Below are 22,461 nucleotides of genomic sequence, written 5' to 3' on the forward strand. Positions count from 1 at the left end.
TATAGAATATATCAGATGTGTTTTCCTGTGGAGGAGTCGGTTGACCTATGACCTTGCGATCAAATGTTTTCGGTTCCGATTGGAGAGGCACGTCCTTTCGTCTACTAATCGCACGGTTTTGCGATGCGGTCGCAAAACACAGACACTAAACTTATTACAGTGAACAGAGACGTCAATGAACGAACGGACAGATAATAACTATGCAAAAATAAAGTAAAATTTTCACTCGTGGGAAGACCTGAACCAAGGACCTCTCTTTCTGCAGCTGCTCACGCTACCACGGGACCACGGCACTGCTGAGCTCACGTCCTCCTTGATGTTGCATATCTTGCCATGGACTACTCAGTTTGTATATTATGCTTATTTTTTCACAGTTCCACACAACTTCTTCCTGTTTTCTCAATTGATCTGTGTTCAGTTTATCAAGGCCTATCCACTGTGCCAAGTTATAACTAAATCTGAGGGGGGTGCGATGGGGAGGTTCCCTTGTTAGAACTACTTAAACCTAACAAACCTAAGGACATCACACACATCTATGCCCGAGGCAGGATTGGAACCTGCGACCATAGTGGCGCCCCCATCGTGCACATCTTGCGAATGACTTCCTTCAGGGTAACGACATCACTCGAGTAGAGTGGCCAGCATGTTCCCCAGATATGAACCCTTTCGAAAGTGTGCCTGGGATGGATTGAAATGGGATGTTGATGGACGACGTGACCCACCAACTACTCTGAGGAATCTACGATGAATCGCCGTTGAGGAGTGGGACAATCTGGACCAACAGTGCCTTTATGAACGTGTGGATAGTATGTCACGATGAATACAGGCATGCATCAATGCAAGGGGACAGGCTGCTGTGTGGTGGTACAACATGTAATGTGTGGTTTTCATGAGCAATAAAAAGGGCGGAAATGATGTTTATGTTGATCTCTGTCCCAATTTTCCGTACAGGTTCCGGAACTCTCGGAACCGAGGTGGTGCAAAACTTTTTTTGGTGTGTGTAGCTGGCATGTGTCAGTTCACGTCTCTGGCTGCGAGGGAGTAGTGTTTATAACGGGACTTGTACTTCTCCAGCAGAGAGGCTAACGTGGGGTATTACGGAACAACTTGTACTATTACGGAACAACTTGTACCACTACTACATATGGACTAGCTTAATGATCAGTAGCTTTCTGTTCTGGTAAATAAAGAACCCTGTTAATACAGTGCAGTTGTGGTGTAGAAAGAGGATACGGGCCACCAAACAACATCCTCTCCTTGCTTCCCCTGGTACGAGGCTCTATTGTGGCAACGAGATGACACAAAATGTAGTCCTTCGTCATTACTTGATACCGCACCAATTACCGATGTTTTGGACTGTGACTTCTGAAGGCAACGCGGCGCTGAAGGTTGGTGCTTGAGAGGAGCGACAATGAAAGCGAGAGGAGGCAGTGTGATCCAGGCGGGATGGCGGAAGCGCAGCCACGCTGGACACCCACACCTACACAGTGGCCTCGGTGAGTGTCAGCCCCTATTGCGCAAGCGCGCCGTAGCTGCAACCAGCACCTCCGCCGCAGACAAAGCGCCCTGCTGACTATGTAGACTTTCCCGGCCTATTAGTATATCAAATTCTTGTCGGGTTTCCAGCCGGATGAAACTGTCATCTATTTAATTGTCTTCATCCGAAAATCAAATTCACGATGGAAATTGAAATGGAGGGAAAGTTACCTTTTTTGGATGTACTAGTTTATAGGAAAGAAGACGGAACTCTTGTACACAGTGTTTACAGAAAACCGACTCATACGGACAGGTATTTACATGCTACCAGTTTCCATCCACGTTTTCAACGTACAGGAGTCCTTCAGGCCTTGGTTAAACGAGCATACGCTGTCTCGGATGCTGAGAATTTGCCACAGGAGCTGCAACATCTTAAGGACGTGTTCAATAATAACGGCTATACGGACCGACAAATTCGACGTGCTTTTGAGTTTTGACCTCTACCTGAACCTTCTGAGCCGGCCTGGGTGGCGGAGCGGTTCTAGGCGCTTCAGTCTGGAACCACGCGACCGCTACGTTCGCAGGTTCGAATCCCGCATCGGGCATGGATGTGTGTGATGTCCTTAGGTTAGTTAGGCTTAAGTAGTTCTAAGTTCTAGCTCACAGCCATTTGAAGCATTTTTTGAAACTTCTGAAGGCACCTTTAGGTCTGTGGCTTTTCTTCCGTATGCTGGGAATGTGTCCTCCAAGATAGGTAGACTTCTGAAGAAATATGAGATCAGATGTGTTTTTCGTCCGCCAGCTAAGATTCGAGCACTTCCTCGCTCTGTTAAAGATGATTTAGGTTTGAGGAAGTCTGGCGTTTACAAAATACCGTGTGAATGTGGGAAAATTTACATTGGCCAAACTATTCGCACCGTCAACGACAGGTGTACTGAACATCATCGCCATACGCGATTATTACAACCAGATAAATCTGCGGTGGCTGAGGATTGCCTTACAGAGGGGCACAAGATACTATACAATGAGACGCAAGTAGTTGCAAATGATTCCCGGTACTGGGATTGTGTTTTGAAAGAATCTGTCGAAATCAGACTAGCAGATAATATCATTAATCGTGATAATGGATACCCGCTAAGTAAAACGTGGAATCCTGTTTTATCTGAAATGAAAAAGCAGCGGCATCTGAATCGGCCGGCTATGAATAATCATTTGTAACGATATATCGTTTTCAGCAGTATTCACCACTGGAGGCGCTGCAACTCTTTTTGCGCCAGGGGGCAGCAGGAATGAATGAGCGCGTGAGCATGCGCTCTTGTACTTCCGATGCATATATACACTCCTGGAAATTGAAATAAGAACACCGTGAATTCATTGTCCCAGGAAGGGGAAACTTTATTGACACATTCCTGGGGTCAGATACATCACATGATCACACTGACAGAACCACAGGCACATAGACACAGGCAACAGAGCATGCACAATGTCGGCACTATGGGACTCAACTGCTGTGGTCATAAGTCCCCTAGAACTTAGAACTACGTAAACCTAACTAACCTAAGGACATCACACACATCCATGCCCGAGGCAGGATTCGAACCTGCGACCGTAGTAGTCGCACGGTTCCGGACTGCGCGCCTAGAACCGCGAGACCACCGCGGCCGGCACTAGTACAGTGTATATCCACCTTTCGCAGCAATGCAGGCTACTATTCTCCCATGGAGACGATCGTAGCGATGCTGGATGTAGTCCTGTGGAACGCCTTGCCATGCCATTTACACCTGGCGCCTCAGTTGGACCAGCGTTCGTGCTGGACGTGCAGACCGCGTGAGACGACGCTTCATCCAGTCCCAAACATGCTCAATGGGGGACAGATCCGGAGATCTTGCTGGCCAGGGTAGTTGACTTACACCTTCTAGAGCACGTTGGGTGGCACGGGATACATGCGGACGTGCATTGTCCTGTTGGAACAGCAAGTTCCCTTGCCGGTCTAGGAATGGTAGAACGATGGGTTCGATGACGGTTTGGATGTACCGTGCACTATTCAGTGTCCCCTCGACGATCACCAGTGGTGTACGGCCAGTGTAGGAGATCGCTCCCCACGCCATGATGCCGGGTGTTGGCCCTGTGTGCCTCGGTCGTATGCAGTCCTGATTGTGGCGCTCACCTGCACGGCGCCAAACACGCATACGACCATCATTGGCACCAAGGCAGAAGCGACTCTCATCGCTGAAGACGACACGTCTCCATTCGTCCCTCCATTCACGCCTGTCGCGACACCACTGGAGGCGGGCTGCACGATGTTGGGGCGTGAGCGGAAGACGGCCTAACGGTGTGCGGGACCGTAGCCCAGCTTCATGGAGACGGTTGCGAATGGTCCTCGCCGATACCCCAGGAGCAAGTGTCCCTAATTTGCTGGGAAGTGGCGGTGCGGTCCCCTACGGCACTGCGTAGGATCCTACGGTCTTGGCGTGCATCCGTGCGTCGCTGCGGTCCGGTCCCAGGTCGACGGGCACGTGCACCTTCCGCCGACCACTGGCGACAACATCGATGTACTGTGGAGACCTCACGCCCCACGTGTTGAGCAATTCGGCGGTACGTCCACCCGGCCTCCCGCATGCCCACTATACGCCCTCGCTCAAAGTCCGTCAACTGCACATACGGTTCACGTCCACGCTGTCGCGGCATGCTACCAGTGTTAAAGACTGCGATGGAGCTCCGTATGCCACGGCAAACTGGCTGACACTGACGGCGGCGGTGCACAAATGCTGCGCAGCTAGCGCCATTCGACGGCCAACACCGCGGTTCCTGGTGTGTCCGCTGTGCCGTGCGTCTGATCATTGCTTGTACAGCACTCTCGCAGTGTCCGGAGCAAGTATGGTGGGTCTGACACACCGGTGTCAATGTGTTCTTTTTTCCATTTCCAGGAGTGTATATAGGTGCAGTCTGTTCCGAGTAGAATCAGTTATCGGCGAGAGCAGCGTAGCTTTTCTCACCTGATGATGGCGGCCAGGTGGACCGCTGAAATATTGTGTTCAGACGACAGTTTGATCCGGCTAGAGACCCGACAAAAATCTGATAAAGCGCCCTGCTACTGTGATTTACGGCTGCCCGTGTGTGACGCTAGCAGACTGCGTAGCTCGCTTGCGGGCGTCGCTTACGCATATTATACTAACAGCAGCTCACTCGCTGTAAATATTTTCACCACACGTGGATGGATGGATATGTTGGTATGGGATCACGACATCAAGATCCTCAACGGCCGCGCGAAAACAGTTTGAGACGAATGTCGGTAGAATACTTTAAATTGGAGTAAAAAAAAGCATGGAAAATAAAGGACACAAAACTTCGAAAACTGTGTGTGTACCCACACAGAATGACGCAACGTTGTATCACGCCAATATTAAAACATTAACTAAACAGTAAGAAAGTGGTAGGAGTTAAAACAACGTAGCAGATGGGCGTGGCTGGGTGACGGCAAGAATACAAAAGGATGAGCCAGACACTCAGCAACACACTAAAATCTCCAGCATAAAAGTTTTGGCCAGATTCCAGACTCATCTCAGAATTTTAAAACTTGAGTGACTCTTATCTCATCATCAGCTAAAATAGAGGGCGGATCAAAAAAATGGTTCAAATGGCTCTGAGCACTATAGGAATTAACTTCTGAGGTCATCAGTCCCCTAGAACTTAGAACTACTTAAACCTAACTAACCTAAGGACATCACACACACCCATGCCCGAGGCAGCATTCGAACCTGCGACCGTAGCAGTCCCGCGGTTCCGGACTGCAGCGCCAGAACCGCTCGGCCACAGCGGCCGGCAAGAGGGCGGATCCCCACCGGTATTTGCTTCTGCCCTTGCTTCACGCTATAAAATACACTGTGTTAAAATATGGCGTACAGAGATATGCACGCCACAAGCATCAGAAAACGGAATGATCATTCCCGACATACCCCTGAATTCTGACCATTCCTTCTGGGACCCCCTGCATTACCTATTACTTTATTTGTCCTTCGTGTCTGTCTAACAGTTCGGCAGCAAATATATTCTGACGCAGCCTGTCAAATGTGTTCCTGTTAAAATAGATTGTAACCCTACCACATCCTTCGGGATACGTAAAATTTATAGTGTTTATATTTACCTAAGAAGGTTGTATACGTGGAAGAATCCTGGAGATACTAATAGGAATCAGATAGATTATATAATGGTAAGACAGAGATTTAGGAACCAGGTTTTAAATTGTAAGACATTTCCAGGGGCAGATGTGGATTCTGACCACAATCTATTGGTTATGTACTGCAGATTGAAACTGAAGAAACTGCAAAAAGGTGAGAATTTAAGGAGATGGGACCTGGATAAACTGAAAGAACCAGAGGTTGTAGAGAGTTTCAGGGAGAGCATAAGGGAACAATTGACAGGAATGGGGGAAAGAAATACAGTAGAAGAAGAATGGGTAGCTCTGAGGGATGAAGTAGTGAAGGCAGCAGAGGATCAAGTAGGTAAAAAGACGAGGGCTAATAGAAATCCTTGGGTAACAGAAGAAATATTGAATTTAATTGATGAAAGGAGAAAATATAAAAATGCAGTAAATGAAGCAGGCAAAAGGGAATACAAACGTCTCAAAAATGAGATCGACAGAAAGTGCAAAATGGCTAAGCAGGGATGGCTAGAGGACAAATGTAAGGATGTAGAGGCTTGTCTCACTAGGGGTAAGATAGATACTGCCTACAGGAAAATTAAAGAGACCTTTGGAGAGAAGAAAACCACTTGTATGAATATCAAGAGCTCAGATGGCAACCCAGTTCTAAGTAAAGAAGGGAAGGCAGAAAGGTGGAAGGAGTATATAGAGGGTTTATACAAGGGCGATGTACTTGAGGACAGTATTATGGAAATGTAAGAGGATGTAGATGAAGATGAAATAGGAGATATGATACTTCGTGAAGAGTTTGACAGAGCACTTAAAGACCTGAGTCGAAACGAGGCCCCGGGAGTAGACAACATTCCATTACAACTACTGATGGCCATGGGAGAGCCAGTCATGACAAAACTCTACCATCTAGTGAGCAAGATGTATGAGACAGGCGAAATACCCACAGACTTCAAGAAGAATATAATAATTCCAATACCAAAGAAAGCAGGTGTTGACAGATGTGAAAATTACCGAACTATCAGTTTAATAAGTCACAGCTGCAAAATACTAACGCGAATTCTTTACAGACGAATGGAAAAACTGGTAGAAGCGGACCTCGGGGAAGATCAGTTTGGATTCCGTAGAAATGTTGGAACACGTGAGGCAATACTAACCGTACGACTTATCTTAGAAGAAAGATCAAGAAAAGGCAAACCTACGTTTCTAGCATTTGTAGACTTAGAGAAAGCTTTTGACAACGTTAACTGGAATACTCTCTTTCAAATTCTGAAGGTGGCAGGGGTAAAATACAAGGAGCGAAAGGCTATTTACAATTTGTACAGAAACCAGATGGCAGTTATAAGAGTCGAGGGGCATGAAAGGGAAGCAGTGGTTGGGAAAGGAGTGAGACAGGGTTGTAGCCTCTCCCCGATGTTATTCAATCTGTATATTGAGCAAGCAGTAAAGGAAACAAAAGAAAAATTCGGAGTAGGTATTAAAATTCATGGAGAAGAAGTAAAAACTTTGAGGTTCGCCGATGACATTGTAATTCTGTCAGAGACAGCAAAGGACTTGGAAGAGCAGTTGAACGGAATGGACAGTGTCTTGAAAGGAGGATATAAGATGAACATCAACAAAAACAAAACGAGGATAATGGAATGTAGTCAAATTAAATCGGGTGATGCTGAGGGGATTAGATTAGGAAATGAGACACTTAAAGTAGTAAAGGAGTTTTGCTATTTAGGGAGTAAAATAACTGATGATGGTCGAAGTAGAGAGGATATAAAATGTAGACTGGCAATGGCAAGGCAAGCGTTTCTGAAGAAGAGAAATTTGTTAACATCGAGTATAGATTTAAGTGTCAGGAAGTCGTTTCTGAAAGTATTTGTATGGAGTGTAGCCATGTATGGAAGTGAAACATGGACGATAACCAGTTTGGACAAGAAGAGAATAGAGGCTTTCGAAATGTGGTGCTACAGAAGAATGCTGAAGATAAGGTGGGTAGATCACGTAACTAATGAGGAGGTATTGAATAGGATTGGGGAGAAGAGAAGTTTGTGGCACAACTTGACTAGAAGAAGGGATCGGTTGGTAGGACATGTTTTGAGGCATCAAGGGATCACAAATTTAGCATTGGAGGGCAGTGTGGAGGGTAAAAATCGTAGAGGGAGACCAAGAGATCAATACACTAAGCAGATTCAGAAGGATGTAGGTTGCAGTAGGTACTGGGAGATGAAGAAGCTTGCACAGGATAGAGTAGCATGGAGAGCTGCATCAAACCAGTCTCAGGACTGAAGACCACAACAACAACATTTGCCTAATTACCGGAATAGACATCATTTCCCAAGAAAATAACTCGAAATGATAAGGAGATGTGTACAGTTAATACTTACTATGGCACATGAACATAATGCCCTAATAACGATCGGATGAAGACGTACATCAGAGATGAAAATTAATTGTATTCAGTTCTTCTGTTTTTTTACTAATTACGAAACTGCTGTTTAATGAAAATTTAGTTATTGAGTGAAATAATATGGTCGCCAGTCCTACAGTCAGCAATAAGTTTATATACGGGAGATCAGTTGTGTGTGCAAGCTGTCACAAAATTTAGTTTGTCGATATTCAACATTTTAAAATAGCTAGAAATGACTGATGTATTGTCCTACGTTCCGTGGCAATAATTATGTAGCGCAACCTCAATGTAATGTTAACTGTCACTCAGTTTGACTAACCATTTCTTCTATACAATAAAAATTCATTGCAAAAAACATATGATTAAGTACACTGATTTACCAAAGAAACTAGTGTAGGCATGCGTATTCAAATACAGATATGCCGGCGCGGTGGCCGAGCGGTTCTAGGCGCTTCAGACCGGAACAGCGCGACTGCTACAGTCACAGGTTCGAATTCTGCCTCGGGCATAGACGTATGTGATATCCTTAGGTTAGGTTTAAGTAGTTCTAAGATCTAGGGGACTGATGACCTCAGATGTTAAGTTCCATAGTGCTCAGAGCCATTTGAGCCATTAAATGCAGATTACGGCGCTGCGATCGCCAATGCCTATATAAGACAAAAAGCGCCTGGCGCAGCTTTTAGACCGGTTACTGCTGCTACAATGGACGGTTATCAAGATTTAAGGGAGTGGGAACGTTGTGTTACAGTCGGCGCACGAGCGATGGGTCACAGCATCTTCGGGGATTTTCCCATACGACCATTTCCCGAGTGTACCGTGGATATCAGGAATCCGATAAAACATAAAATCGCTGCGGCCGGAAACAGATCCTACAAAAACGGGACCAACGACGACTGAACAGAATCGTTCAACGTCACAGAAGTCAAACCCTTTCGCAGTTTGCTGCACATTTCAATGCTGGGCCATTAACAAGTGTCAGCGTGCGAACCACTTAACGAAACATCATCGATATGGGCTTTCGGAGCCAAAGACCCACTCATGTACCCTTGACGAGATCGTGACACAAAGAGTTACGCCTCACCTGGGTCCGACATTACACTGTTGATGACTGGAAACATGTTGCCTGGTCGGACGAGTCTCGCTTCAAATTGTACCGAGAGGATGGACGTGTACGGGTGTGGAGACAACCTCATGAGTCCATGGACCCTGCGTGTTAACAGGAGACTGTTCATAGCTGGTGGAGGCTCTGTAATGGTGTGGGCGTGTGCAGCTGAAGTGATATGGGACCCCTGATACGTCTAGATATGACTTTGATAGGTGACACGTACGTAAGCATCCCGTCTGATCACCTGCATTCATTGATATCCATTGTGCAATCGACGGACTTGGGCAATTTGAGCATGGCAATGCGACACCCAACACGTCCAGAATTGTTGCAGAGTGGCTCCAGCGACACTCTTCGGTATTTAGACTCTTCCGCTGGCCACCAAACTCCCCACACATGAACATTATTGAGCAAATCCGGGATGCCCTGCAACTTGCTGTTCAAAGAAGATCTCCACCCCCTCGTAGTCTTATGGATTTATGGACAGCCTTGGAGGATTCGTGGTGTGAACTTGTTCCAGTACTGCTTCAGACATTAATTGAGTCCATGCTATGTGCGCTCGCGGGGGTTCTACACAATGTTAGGCAATTGTACCAGTTTCTTTGGCTCTTGAGTGTAAATCCCTTCAATAGGTCCTGAAATAAGCTATAATATAATACAGGAAAACGCACGTGGGACGTCATGAAATATAAAAGGTGAAGAAAAATTTGCACACTCGGACTCCGCAGCGGGATCCGCACATACTGGCAATACAAAACTGTCTGTCACAAAATTTCATTCTGAGCATATTTTGCGTAGTAAATGGACGTTAAATATTGGCAACCAGATAAAACCGCAATAAGATATCTGATAAGTACCTCTGTCAGCAAACACAGCAGTGCTGTGCAGTTGGTGCAGTGGATAGTGTTTTTGGTTTGGCATGTAGGACGTTGAGGGTTCGATTCTCGGTGGAGGCATATTCGCTTCTATTTGCTAAAAGTAGTCTGCGTAGTACGATATCTGGCTGCTACATCGTCATACAGCTATTACGGTGGGTCTTCTACAAAACATTTGCCGTTACCTACTACGAACACAGAAATGGAAGTACAATCGTTTTCATTGGTTAGCTTTTAAAGAAGCTTTTTGCACGTTGCGGACGCGAATTGTTTGGCGCCATTGCATTTACTGTATTCCAAACCTGTTTTCTGAGTACCCTTACACAATGGTCCCATTGAAATTAGTTGCAAAGCACGTTGCTAGTCCTACTTGTGATGTAAAGCCCTAACGGAGTGTAACGGACCTGAATGTGGCAAGAATAATAATTGGTATTAAGCGATGGGACCATTGGGTTGAGGGTACACAGAAAATAGGTTTAGAATCTAGTAGATGCATTGGTGCGAAACAGTTCGCGTCCACATCAAAAAGGTTTATTTAAAAGCTGACCAATGAAAATGATTGTATTTCCCTTTCTGTGCTCTTTATTCGTAACTGCAAATGTTTAGTAGAAGACCCGCTGTAATCGCTGTATGACGATTAAGATGCCACATACCGTGCCATGCAGACTGCTTTTAACAAATAAATGTGTCTCCACCGAGAAACGAACCCTCGACCTCGTGCTTGCTAACGGAAAACGCTATCCACTGCACCAACAGCACATACCGTGCACGTTATGACAGCCAGACTGCCGACATTCAACGTCAAGTTATTGCCCGGAATATGCGCAGGACCAAATTTTGTAACAGATATTTTTGTATTGGCAGTACGTGAGGAATTGCGCTGCGAAGTCCGAATGGGCGAATTTTTATTCATCCTGTATAGATTGCAAATTACACTACTTTATCCTACAGTTTCAACTTTTATCGATGTCAGACTTAACTTCTAAATCTGTTTAGCATTGGCCGGCACAATAGACGTTGTTTATCTGATAAGAATAATTCTGTTATTTAGCTCTTCGCAATCACTCACTCCGTGCATTGCTTCCTCTTCGATTACAATCCCAGCGCCGCTTGAACCCCTGGTAGCTGCTGTGGATATTATCCCAGAAGCCATCGCTCCAGTAGCATGTTTTTCTTGTCCGCCTCCTATACGCCATGACAGATTGTAAATATTTTTACATATACTGTACCTACCTGCTTCTCCAGATCCCTCCGCTCGCAGAATGTAATAACAACTCTTTCCTGATTATCTTACATCTAAATGTTAACCAAGTTATTTCCAAAAGCATACGCCCAGGGAGCAGAAATGAGGACACTTGAAATGGCCTCCGTGACATAGCCAAATAAAAAGAAATCTGACGTATATGCAAGCTAATTTAACAAACGGTGCTTCAAACTGAGCAGACATTCAAACTGAGGAACGGAAAGGTACCACTCACTCGTTAAACAGGAGAGGAAATAACTCTATGGGAAGGTCTTACGAGAAGATGTCAACAGCTGGAGGAGTATCTGTTAAGAAATCCAAAAGCAGTTAGCTTTGTGCCGGAAGAAACAGGAAAGAAAAAGTTCCTACGGGCAGACAAACTGAAAACTGTAAGAAAATTTTCCAGGATGTTATACGTAATGAAACTTCAGAAGAAAATTTTCCAGGATCTTGTACGTAATGAAACTTCAGAGATGAAAAGACACTGCCTGATACAAAAAGTTAACCCATCTGGAAAGGGAGAAGCAAACGTCACGAAACTCAATGAATTAATAGTGTATGTCATGTTATTTCAGTGATTATAAAATCGCGTCAAATTTACGGAGAATTTGGCAGTATGGGCCCACTTATCAGTATGATGTTGCGCTCTCTCTGGCCTGGATGCATGCATTGAACTGGTTGTAAGGGGGTTCAAAAAGCCATTGTATCCTCTCCTGAGACAAGCTGTAACACAACTGTTGTAGCTTTTCCTTCAAATCTTGGATGCTGGCATTGAGATGGAATTAAGTCGAAGCTGGTCCCAAACATCTCTTTGGATATTGGCTCTGGGATTGAGTTGACATATGAACTGGCTCCACACATGTTCCACAGGGAACAGATATGAGGACTTTACTGGCAATGAGAGTACCTCAACAACACGTAAACAGTTCCTAGAGGCACGTACCGTATGTGGATGAGCATTGTCTTGTTGAAAAATGGCACCTCGAAACTATCACGCGAGGACGCAGAATGTCGTGACGCATCGTTGTGTCGTCATATTTACCTTACTCACTGTCGGCCCCGATCGGAAGTTATACCCGCTGGCACGCCACTCCTTGGCGTCAGGAGTAACACCGCTGTGCCTCACCAAAACATTGGAAGAACTGAATGTCTCTCCAGATCGCCGACATACTCATCGACGGTGGTCATCTGGTGTACTGCAGAACCTCGATTCATCACTGAACATAAAGCGACGGCATTCATCGGCAGCTCGTGCTTCACGTCACGGCACAACTGCAGACTCAGCCTTTTGTGATGTAGTTTTAATGAGAGCCTACATATGGAATGGTAAGTCCACAGTCCGGTTGCTGTTAATAAATCTCCGACAAGTGGTGTGGGATGACGCAGCGTGAGCAGGGAGTCCATCGCTTGTCCTCCGATGGCAGCCTCAGATGTGAAGGAGCGTGCTTGGCGCACTTTGCTGTGATCTGCCCATGTGGTGGGCAACCTAGGTCGACAAGAACCTCGATGACAGGTATGCTTGCCCTCTCGTTCCCATGCAGTCCCGCATCGGGCAACTGACCTACGCCCCAGAAATCTGGACATTGCACGATTCGACCAGCCTGCCAAATGGAGACCCACAATGAAGTCACTTTCAAACTCTGTCATATGCTGATGATGCTGTCTCATACGAGTGTCTGGCATACTCGTTGCCTTCACAGTGATCACTCAACATCTGAAGCTGTTCAGGCCCCTTAGCCGCGCGGAGTGGCCGTGCGGTCTGAGGCGCCATGTCACGGATTGCTTGGCCCCTCCCGTCGGAGGTTCGAGTCGTCCCTCGGGCATGTGTGCGTGTCTGTCTGTGTGCGTGCGTGTGTGTGTGTGTGTGTGTGTGTGTGTGTGTGTGTGTGTTGTTCTTAGCATAAGTTAGTTTAAGTAGTGTGTAAGTCTAGGGACCGATGACCTTAGCAGTTTGGTCCCTTAGGAATTCACACACATTTGAACATTTTTCACGCCACTTAGCAGCCTACTAGGCCTGGTAACAACACTATATCTGGACAATACTAATGCAGTCTAGTGGCCGTTCTACCTGTCAGGGAATTTACAACTTGAACCATTTACATAATCGCAGATGGTACATATGTGCGAAATTACACTGACATCAGAACATATCTCCTGGGTGCCTTATTTTTCTTCTCAGGAATGCTGTTACTACAAGGATACACTCTGGAACTTTCCATTGCTTCTGCGTCGTATTTCCGTTTATTTTGATTGACTTTCGTTTTGATTAGCTGTTACACCAACTACTACAGGCTACCGGTTCTTCGAAGGTCGTGGCAGAAACCAGAATATTTCTTATCCTGCAAGATTTCTGTCGCTAGTGGTAGAGATTACAAACAAATGGTTCTGAGCAGTATGGGACTAAACATCTGAGGTCATCAGTCCCCTAGAACTTAGAACTACTTAAACCTAACTAACCTAAGGACATCACACACATCCATGCCCGAGGCAGGATTCGAACCTGCGACCGTAGCAGTCGCGCGGTTCCGGACTACAGCGCCTAGAACCGCATGGCCACCGAGGCCGGCGAGATTACAAACAGATCTCAATAATTCTTGGCAAAGAAGCTGGATTTTGTATTATTGTGTTATGACCATAAACACTAGCGTTCTAGTTTATGTGAATTATACCAGCTGAAATTTTCACAGGAACCGCGTTTCCTAGTCGAATTAGAAATAGATGTACGTAGTTGTGATCATGTGGTGTTAAAGGACGAAACAGCAAGTCCTGTTAATGGAGGAAGCAGCATACGAACGGATTAGGACACGAACGTTTGCCGAAGAAAATCCTTAGTAGCAATCCTGAAGGAAAGTGTGTCTCAGATGATACCGGTCATAAACTTTGTGAATAAGGAATAAGCAAATGCTTAATCCTTCTAAGGTAAGATCATGATGATGACAAATTATAATTATGACGTCGTAAGCTGTCGTTCCGTATAAGAGTCTGAAGCAAAGTAGAATGCGGATTATGACGGTAGTGAGTTGATATAATGATAAATAAGCTGCCACATTTTCCACTCTTTTAGAGCAGGTAATGACGGTGAGAGTAATTTCCATTAGCCTCCTTCTGTCCGAAGCCGATAAGCAGAGCAAATGTAGAGATAGTACAGGGAACACTGTGAAGCTACACTCAGTGTATCGTCAGTTGGTCGATACGCGCAGATGGTTTCTTGTTTAGCGCCCGGCTGTAGGCCTACCAAGGCCACGGGCAGCAGATGTTCCCACAGAGCCAGCTCTTTTTCGCTCTGCGAGGAAGCCCTCTGACCTGACGTTATCGCGTTATTCCTAGAACGGAAAAAGGCCGGCGTCTGTTCTGAGAGATACGCCTCTTGCGTCAGTTCGAATCCGCTCTTTTTCTCAACTCCAGGGACTGACAGATGTCTGGCCCATCACCACGCATAACGCCTCTAAATAAGAACTAACTGGGTGACCACTCTTCGTTATCCACAACGATTTATACCTTGCCATCTTACGTGCCTGAAAAACTGACAAATGACAGCAGTACAGATGAATAACGTCCATGTGAAAAGGAGCGTAACGCAACAGAATGACGTAAACTACACACTGAATGTGGCGATTAGCTTCAGCTCAGTTGACAGATCTGGAGATTAAGATGAAAGTACTAATCCTGAAAGTGTCTTACTCGATACTCTTCTCGTAAAGAGCACAATAGATTTTTTTTCGAACAGTTTTTTTTTTTATTTCCTAAGGGAACGAACTGCTCAGGTCATCGGTCCCTAGACTTACACACCACCTGAACTAACTTATCCTAAGAACGACATACTCACCCATGTCCGAGGGAGGACTCGAACCTCCGGCGGGAGGGGCCGCGCAATCCGTGACATGGCGCCTCAAACCACGCTGCCACTCCGCGCGGCTAGCAAATTTTTCTTTCTTGATCTGATGTACACTGTACTCTTCGGTATCAGACACGCTGGGAATGTCGAGTGCTGCTCTTCACGCCTCATGTCATTTCAGTTCGCCTCCGTAAATGAACGGCCAGTGTAGATGGCTGCCATATGGAGGACACAGGTTCCATTTCTGGTAGAGTCAAGAACTTTTGCTTGGTGGGAGGGGGGTGCAGTCTGCCTCCTGATGCCAACTGAGCAGCTTTTTGAACGGGAAGTGGCGGTTCCAAGGTGTGGTATGCGGGAACATGGCCGGACGACGGTTCGCTGGCCGTATCTCATCCGCACGCCGCACGACAGCTGGAACGTCCCCTTTGAACAATTATACGTGACTGTGCTTAAACTGACACACAATATTTTTTTCAGCGCAACGCAATCTGACTTTCAATAATCCCTACAAAAGAATGGCCCTGACTAACATTAACCTATACCTTTCACAAATCACTTACCTCACAAAAATCTTCGTTACTCGAACTACTGCAATACAGCGAGCGCCACTACTGCCAGCTAAATAAAAGATTCAAACTACGGAAGGCACTAACTACTGATAGGCATAGATAGCAAATGAAAGATTTTAATAGAGAATAAACAATGTATTTACCTTAATAGTCATAATATATATAGCAGTTCATGACATCCAGTCTTACAAATTTCAAAACTCCGCCATCTCTCTCCCCACATCCACCACTGCTGGCGGCTCACCTCCAACTGCCCAACGCTATGCGCTGTTATAATCCAGCTGCCCAACACAATGGCAGACAGCAATGCAAACTAGCCACAGGCTGCACACAGCACAGCCAGTGATTTTCATACAGAGCGCTACGTGGCGTTACCAATATAAAAACTTAAACAGCCTACTTACATAGCCCCCATGCTCCCCACAAAAAATTTTACAAATTGTTTTGGGCAGTGGCCAATACAGATTTGAAAAAAAATTTTCATAATTACAAAAACAAAGAAATCAAATGCACACACTTATTGATACAATGTTGGTCAAAAGCTAAAATTTTCTCACAGTCCATAAAGACAGTCCTGATCGTTCATCACAGTAAAATAGCAGTGTTTTCTCAAAGTCTGAGCGGTAGAAGAAAATGCACACGGAAGTAGTGGATTTCCATGCAGTCTTGAAGAAGTAGTGTTGTCCTTCCAACGAAAAGACAGTGCTGATTCTTGACATGCAGACAGGTAATGGGCCACAACAGAGCAAACCCACAACAGAGTCATTCGAAGTTTTGAAGACTATTGGTAGGTAGGTCATCACAGAGTAGACCCACTGTAGTTCTGGTAGAGATTACGGTATTGGTGGGCCACCAGAGGTGCAGACCCACTGCAGTCCTTGTAGAAATAATGGTACTGGTGGGTCATCAAAGATGCAGACCCACTGTAGTCCTTGTAGAGATGGCCAGCAGCCATCTGCTGCGACTGTGCAGGTGCACAATCACCATCGAAGAGTCTTGTGGAGAATATAGCAAGTCCATAAACCACCACTTGTGTACTCACACAGTTTTTGGAATTGTCCTTAGAACCAGCAATGCTGTTATCCAGTCCCTTGCTGAATTAACACACGTGCAAACACTAACAGTCCCTACTTCTCACATATTGTCCATATACTATGACCAACAGAAACATGTGCAGTGAAATGTAACTTACAAGTTACTTAATTTGATGAACTGGTATCAATTACAATTTTATAACATAAGAATACAATAACAAAGGTACAAAATACATCATTAAAGAACATAATAGTAAAGATAACATTTGTAGTAAAACAGGCTTTACAAAAGAATAGAAATAAACATGCACATCAGTGTTACAAGAATTGTGACATAAGTACATACATAAAGATCAGAATAACTTTTGAAACATCAACTTCACATATGAGCAACAAAACAAAACAGATAAATAATGTCTAAACATCTTTACAAAGTAAATAACATAGTATTAGAAAAATTCTACAACATAACTCATATCAGCTAAACGCATAAAGACAGGAAAAACACAAATATACAAGAGTACACAAACACATAGCAGAATAACACAAGAGGAAAGGGCAGGGTTTGTTTTCAGTGTCATATTTGGTACTGAAGTCCAACCTAAAACTTCATTCCATAGATCTTTCGTCTTATTTCAACATTGGTTTCCACCAAAAAAATCCTATCCAAGCATGCTTTCTGTATTTATATGTTCACATATTTCTTACCTCATTATTTATTTTCCATTATCTTACCTCATCATTTATTTCCAAGAAAATCCTACGTAAACCTGTTGTCCCTAAACCCTACTTTTTTGCTCATATCCTCTTTCAAAATACTTTTTTGGCCAATCCATTTTCTTATAGCTTCTCAATGCATTTCTTCCAATTCATCACAACTCTTTCTCTCATATAGCCTACCCCATCTTAAGCTAACTTAAATCTACTGAGCTCAGATGCTAAACTACGGAATGAGGCAATGCAGCAGCACAAAACAATTAACACAAACAGCAATGATAAAGAATACAAATGGCAAAGCAAGCAGCATAAATTAGGAAAGCAAATGCAATATTACAACTAATATAGGGCAATGTGCAGCAAACAAGAAAAATAAATCAGTAGTAAAACTAGATTAACAGAGTATCCTGGCAGGGTCGCCATATGGAACGTCCCCTTTGAGCAATTATACATGACTGTGCTTAAACTGACATACAATATTTTTTTTAGCGCAACGCAATCTGACTTTCAATAATCCCTACAAAAGAATGGCCCTGACTAACATTAACCTATACCTTTCACAAATCACTTACCTCACAAAAATCTTCGTTACTCGAACTACTGCAATACAGCGAGCGCCACTACTGCCAGCTAAATAAAAGATTCAAACTACGGAAGGCACTAACTACTGATAGGCATAGATAGCAAATGAAAGATTTCGATAGAGAGCAAACAATGTGTTTACCTTAATAGTCATAATATATATAGCAGTTCATGACATCCAGTCTTACAAATTTCAAAACTCCGCCATCTCTCTCCCCACATCCACCACTACTGGCGGCTCACCTCCAACTGCCCAACGCTATGCGCTGTTCACATCCAGCTGCCCAACACAATGGCAGACAACAATGCAAAGTAGCCACAGACTGTACACAGCACAGCCAGTGATTTTCATACAGAGCGCTACGTGGCGTTACCAATATAAAAACTTAGACAGCCTACTAACACAGCCACTGTGTCGTCAGGGCCTCTACGAGGAGCTCGTCAAAACTTTTAAGTCATTTCGGCTTTCATAACTGCACACTAAATGTAGTTGGCTGACTAGCAAGATTTTCCAAAATAGCAGCAGCTCACAAATCCCTTTAATTTAACGCGTCATACAGACCTACTGAATATTCCCCGTTTGTGTCCGTTGTCTACATACATAACCCACAAGCCATCACACGGTCCACAGCAAATGGTGGCGTGTACCAACACTAGTCATTCCCTTCTAATTCCACTCGCAAATGGAGAGAGGGGAAAACGACTGTCTATATGCTTCCGTACAAGCCCTAATTTCTCTTACATTCGTGGTCCTTAGAGAGATGTACATTGGCGACAGTGCAGTTGTTTTGCAGTCAACCGCAAATGTCGATTCTTTAAATTTTCTCAACAGTGTTTTGTGAAAAGCATGTCGTTTTCCCTTCCAGGGACTCCCATTTCCATTTACGGAGAGTTTTCGTAATACTCGGTTGTTAATAGAACCTACCAGCAGTAAATGTTGCAGCACGCTTCTGAAATACTTCGATGTCCTCCATTACTCTGACGTTGTGGGAATCCCAGACACTCCAGCAGTACTAAAGAATCGGTCGCACTGGTGCTCCCCACGCGGTCACCATTGTCGGTGAGCTACACATTCCTAAAATGTTCCCAATAAAGTGACGTCGACCAATTTCCTGCCCTTCTACCGACATCGCGTGCTTCTCCCATTTCATACCACTTTGCAACGTTTCCCCCTAGATGTTTAATGTCTAACTGGTGTGATGAATGGCAACTTTCTTTAAATTTGGAGAAATGAAGTTAATGCACCTGGGTATGAAAGCCATCCCTATTATGATTAAATGAGGTAACTCTGTCAAGCAGTATACCATTCGTACTGCATTCGAACATTATGGGATTGATTTTCTACTCATCAGGACTGATTCACATTTTTCTACATGTAGCGCAAGCTACTAGTCATCACACCTGCCTCATTGAAAGTAGTAGCGTTCAAGCCGTTAAAAAGCGACGCTGGACACAGCCCGCTCTAATATCCACTAATAAGAGTCTGGATGTTTTTGACCGGATGGTGATTTGCCCTGACTTCTGTCAGAACTTGCTTTTATGGTACAGTTCGCGTAAATTTGAATATCTTACTAGTTCTCAACAATTTTAAGGAAGTTTTATTTAATCACTCAAAGTTTTCTCCTGTTTCAAGGGTATTTCTTACAGTGTATGCTGTACATGAAAATTAAGCATCATCAACATCAACCATTGCGTATTACGTTGTTGTATTAGTACTGTTGAATGATACGTGCTGACATGGACAGAATATCTAGTGACTGTGAAGATAGTTTTCTTCCCTTTATTGTCATTTCATTCCCCTCGCCCCATATGGGTATGGGGATGTGGGCTGTCAGCAGATACAAGTCGCCGTTCTTGAGCCATATCAGAGTAAAAACTTTAAGGGATATTATAAAATTGAACCCCAACTTCAGCAACAAAATTTCGGATGTTGTTCAGGGACACTTCCTGATTATTTTGGTATAAGGGACAAATAGTTTCCGGTGGCTCGTAACAGAGCAATTGTATTTCGTTTGACTTTTACATATATTTACTTTTGTAACCACATAGCACTGAAAATATATGCACAGCAGAGGAATGTCTACGGAGTGTACTGTATGTGTTGTTTGGGAACAGGTAAGTTCAATTTATTCACGGTACTTGACGTTCACAAAGAGTCCACTGTACAACTACACTACTACTGAGAAACTGCTGGAAACAATATCTACCGTAAAGTATCTTGGAGTATCTATCCAGACTGACCTTAAGCGGAATGATCACATAAAACAAATACTAGAAAAGGAGATTCCAGAGTGAGGTTCGTGGGAAGAATCTTAAGAAATGTAACTCATCCACGAAGGAAGTGGCTTATAAGGCGCTTGTTCGATCGTTTCTTGGGTACTGTTCATCTATATAGGATCCTAACCAGGTAGGAATGATAGAAGATTGGTTGGTTGGGATTAAAGGGACCAGACTGCTACGGTCATCGGTTGATAGAAGAGATAGAGAAGATCTGACGAAGGGTGGCGCGTTTCGTCACGAGATCGTTTGTGAGAGAGCGCTAACGAGATGATCAACAAACCCCGTTGGCAGACGTTACTAGAGAGGTGGTGTACATCACGGAGAAATTTTCTATTGAAATTTCGAGGCAATAGTTTCCGGGAAGAGTCGGACAAAATATTACTTTCTCCCACGTGCACCTCGCTTAGTGACCACGACGAAGGAAAGAAAGGAAGGAATGAAGATTCGGTTTAACGTCCCGTCGACATTGAGGTCATCAGAGACTGAGCACAAGCTCGGAATGTGTCAAGGATGTGGAAAGAAATAGGCCGTGCCCTTTCAAAGGAACGATCCCGGCGTTTACCTGGACCGGTTTCGGGAAATTACTGAAAACCTCAATCTGGATGGCCGCACGCGGGTTTGAGCCGTCGTCCTTCCGAATGCGAGCACGATGAGAAAATTCGCGAAGTTAGATCCATTACAGAGGCTTACCGACAATCATTCTTCCCACGCGCCATTCGCGAGTAGAACTAGGTAGGTGTGGAAGAATCAGTTAGTGGTCCAGAAGTATCCTAGCCACAGATCATTGGGTGGATTGCGGAATATGCTGCAGCTAGAATGAAGTTTTCACTCTGCAGCGGACTGTGTGCTGATATGAAACTTCCTGGTGGATTAAAACTCGGGTCCGTTGCCATTCACGGGCAAGAGCGCTTGCCTCTGAAAGTGAAAGGTCTCGAGTTCGAGCCTCGGTCCGTGACACAGTTTTAATCTCTCAGGAAGTTTTATGATGTATATGTAGGTGCAATGCCCACGTGATCCTTCTCCCTGAAACTTGCACTCAGCACTGGTGCGTTCTCGTGTTGTTTTTCCGGCAGTGTTAGTTGTACGTTAACAGTGACACAGTGTGCTATCGGTAGGTTTACTGATGGAGAGTAGACCGGGACGCACCTCTGGTATGGGTGGCCCTACGACGCAATGACGAGCTGTTCCCTCAGTGTCATCAGCCACATCACAGTATTGCTACAGCTGTCTGAGAGCTGTTGTTTTACACTGTGTTTTGTGTTGTACGTTTTCTTTATTCAATGTTACAGGCTTTTTCAGTGCTGGGAAGGTTTTCTTTTTACATAAATGTACAATACTGGAAGAATAATGGGGAAAAGTGTAATTTCTATTGAATGAATGCATACTTTTCCGGCTACTGATGAAAGGCTTTCGGAAAGTCGTCAGAAGATAAAGAGTGTGACAGTCATCGAAACGTTACAGTGTTTTAACGCTCCCATGAGGCTTGAATCACCACAGATTTTCATCCACAATTTCTTTGTTACTCTGCAACGATCCAATGGACACTACGAAGTAAATTTCTGTGAAAACCTCCCAATTTTAGTCGATGGGGTTCGGAGTCACCCTGTAGATATCAACCGTAGTGCGCGTTATGTAAAACACTGACAGGGCTCAATTCGAAATTTAAACTGTTTATCTCAGTAAACTATAAACAATACTTGCGATTTATTAACGATTATGATTCACTTCTCTGTATGTGTTATGTTCCTGACGAGCTTTCGGGTGTTGTCAGAGAGACAGAACCCATTCCTCGTTACTGGCGTAGACAGTGTCTTAGTGGCACTGGCTTCCCATTACTTTCCCCCAACCTGCTAACGAAGTGTAAAGTGAGACGACATGTTTTCTGCTGTTTGACAGCTAGCGTATGACATAACAGAGACAACTGGAGATGACGCAAACTACTGGATCAGTGGTAGATTTATTGTGCAGGAGAATGGAGTTGTCAATCTAATCGTACACCCGAAAGAATGAATTCTATCAATCACATAAGGTGAACCTTGGAAGCCATGTGTAAACTTAAATTTGTAGTGTATTTAGGACCGATGCGTCGTTATGCAGCGTATTTCAGTGTTCGGTTATTTTGCCTTATTAAGGACGGAACGGTGAACATAAAAAAAGGGTGCATCCGCATAACTTGTTTCTGCCCCGTGGTGACAAG

Source organism: Schistocerca nitens, chromosome 6 (assembly GCF_023898315.1).
Source record: "Schistocerca nitens isolate TAMUIC-IGC-003100 chromosome 6, iqSchNite1.1, whole genome shotgun sequence".
Taxonomy (NCBI): domain Eukaryota; kingdom Metazoa; phylum Arthropoda; class Insecta; order Orthoptera; family Acrididae; genus Schistocerca; species Schistocerca nitens.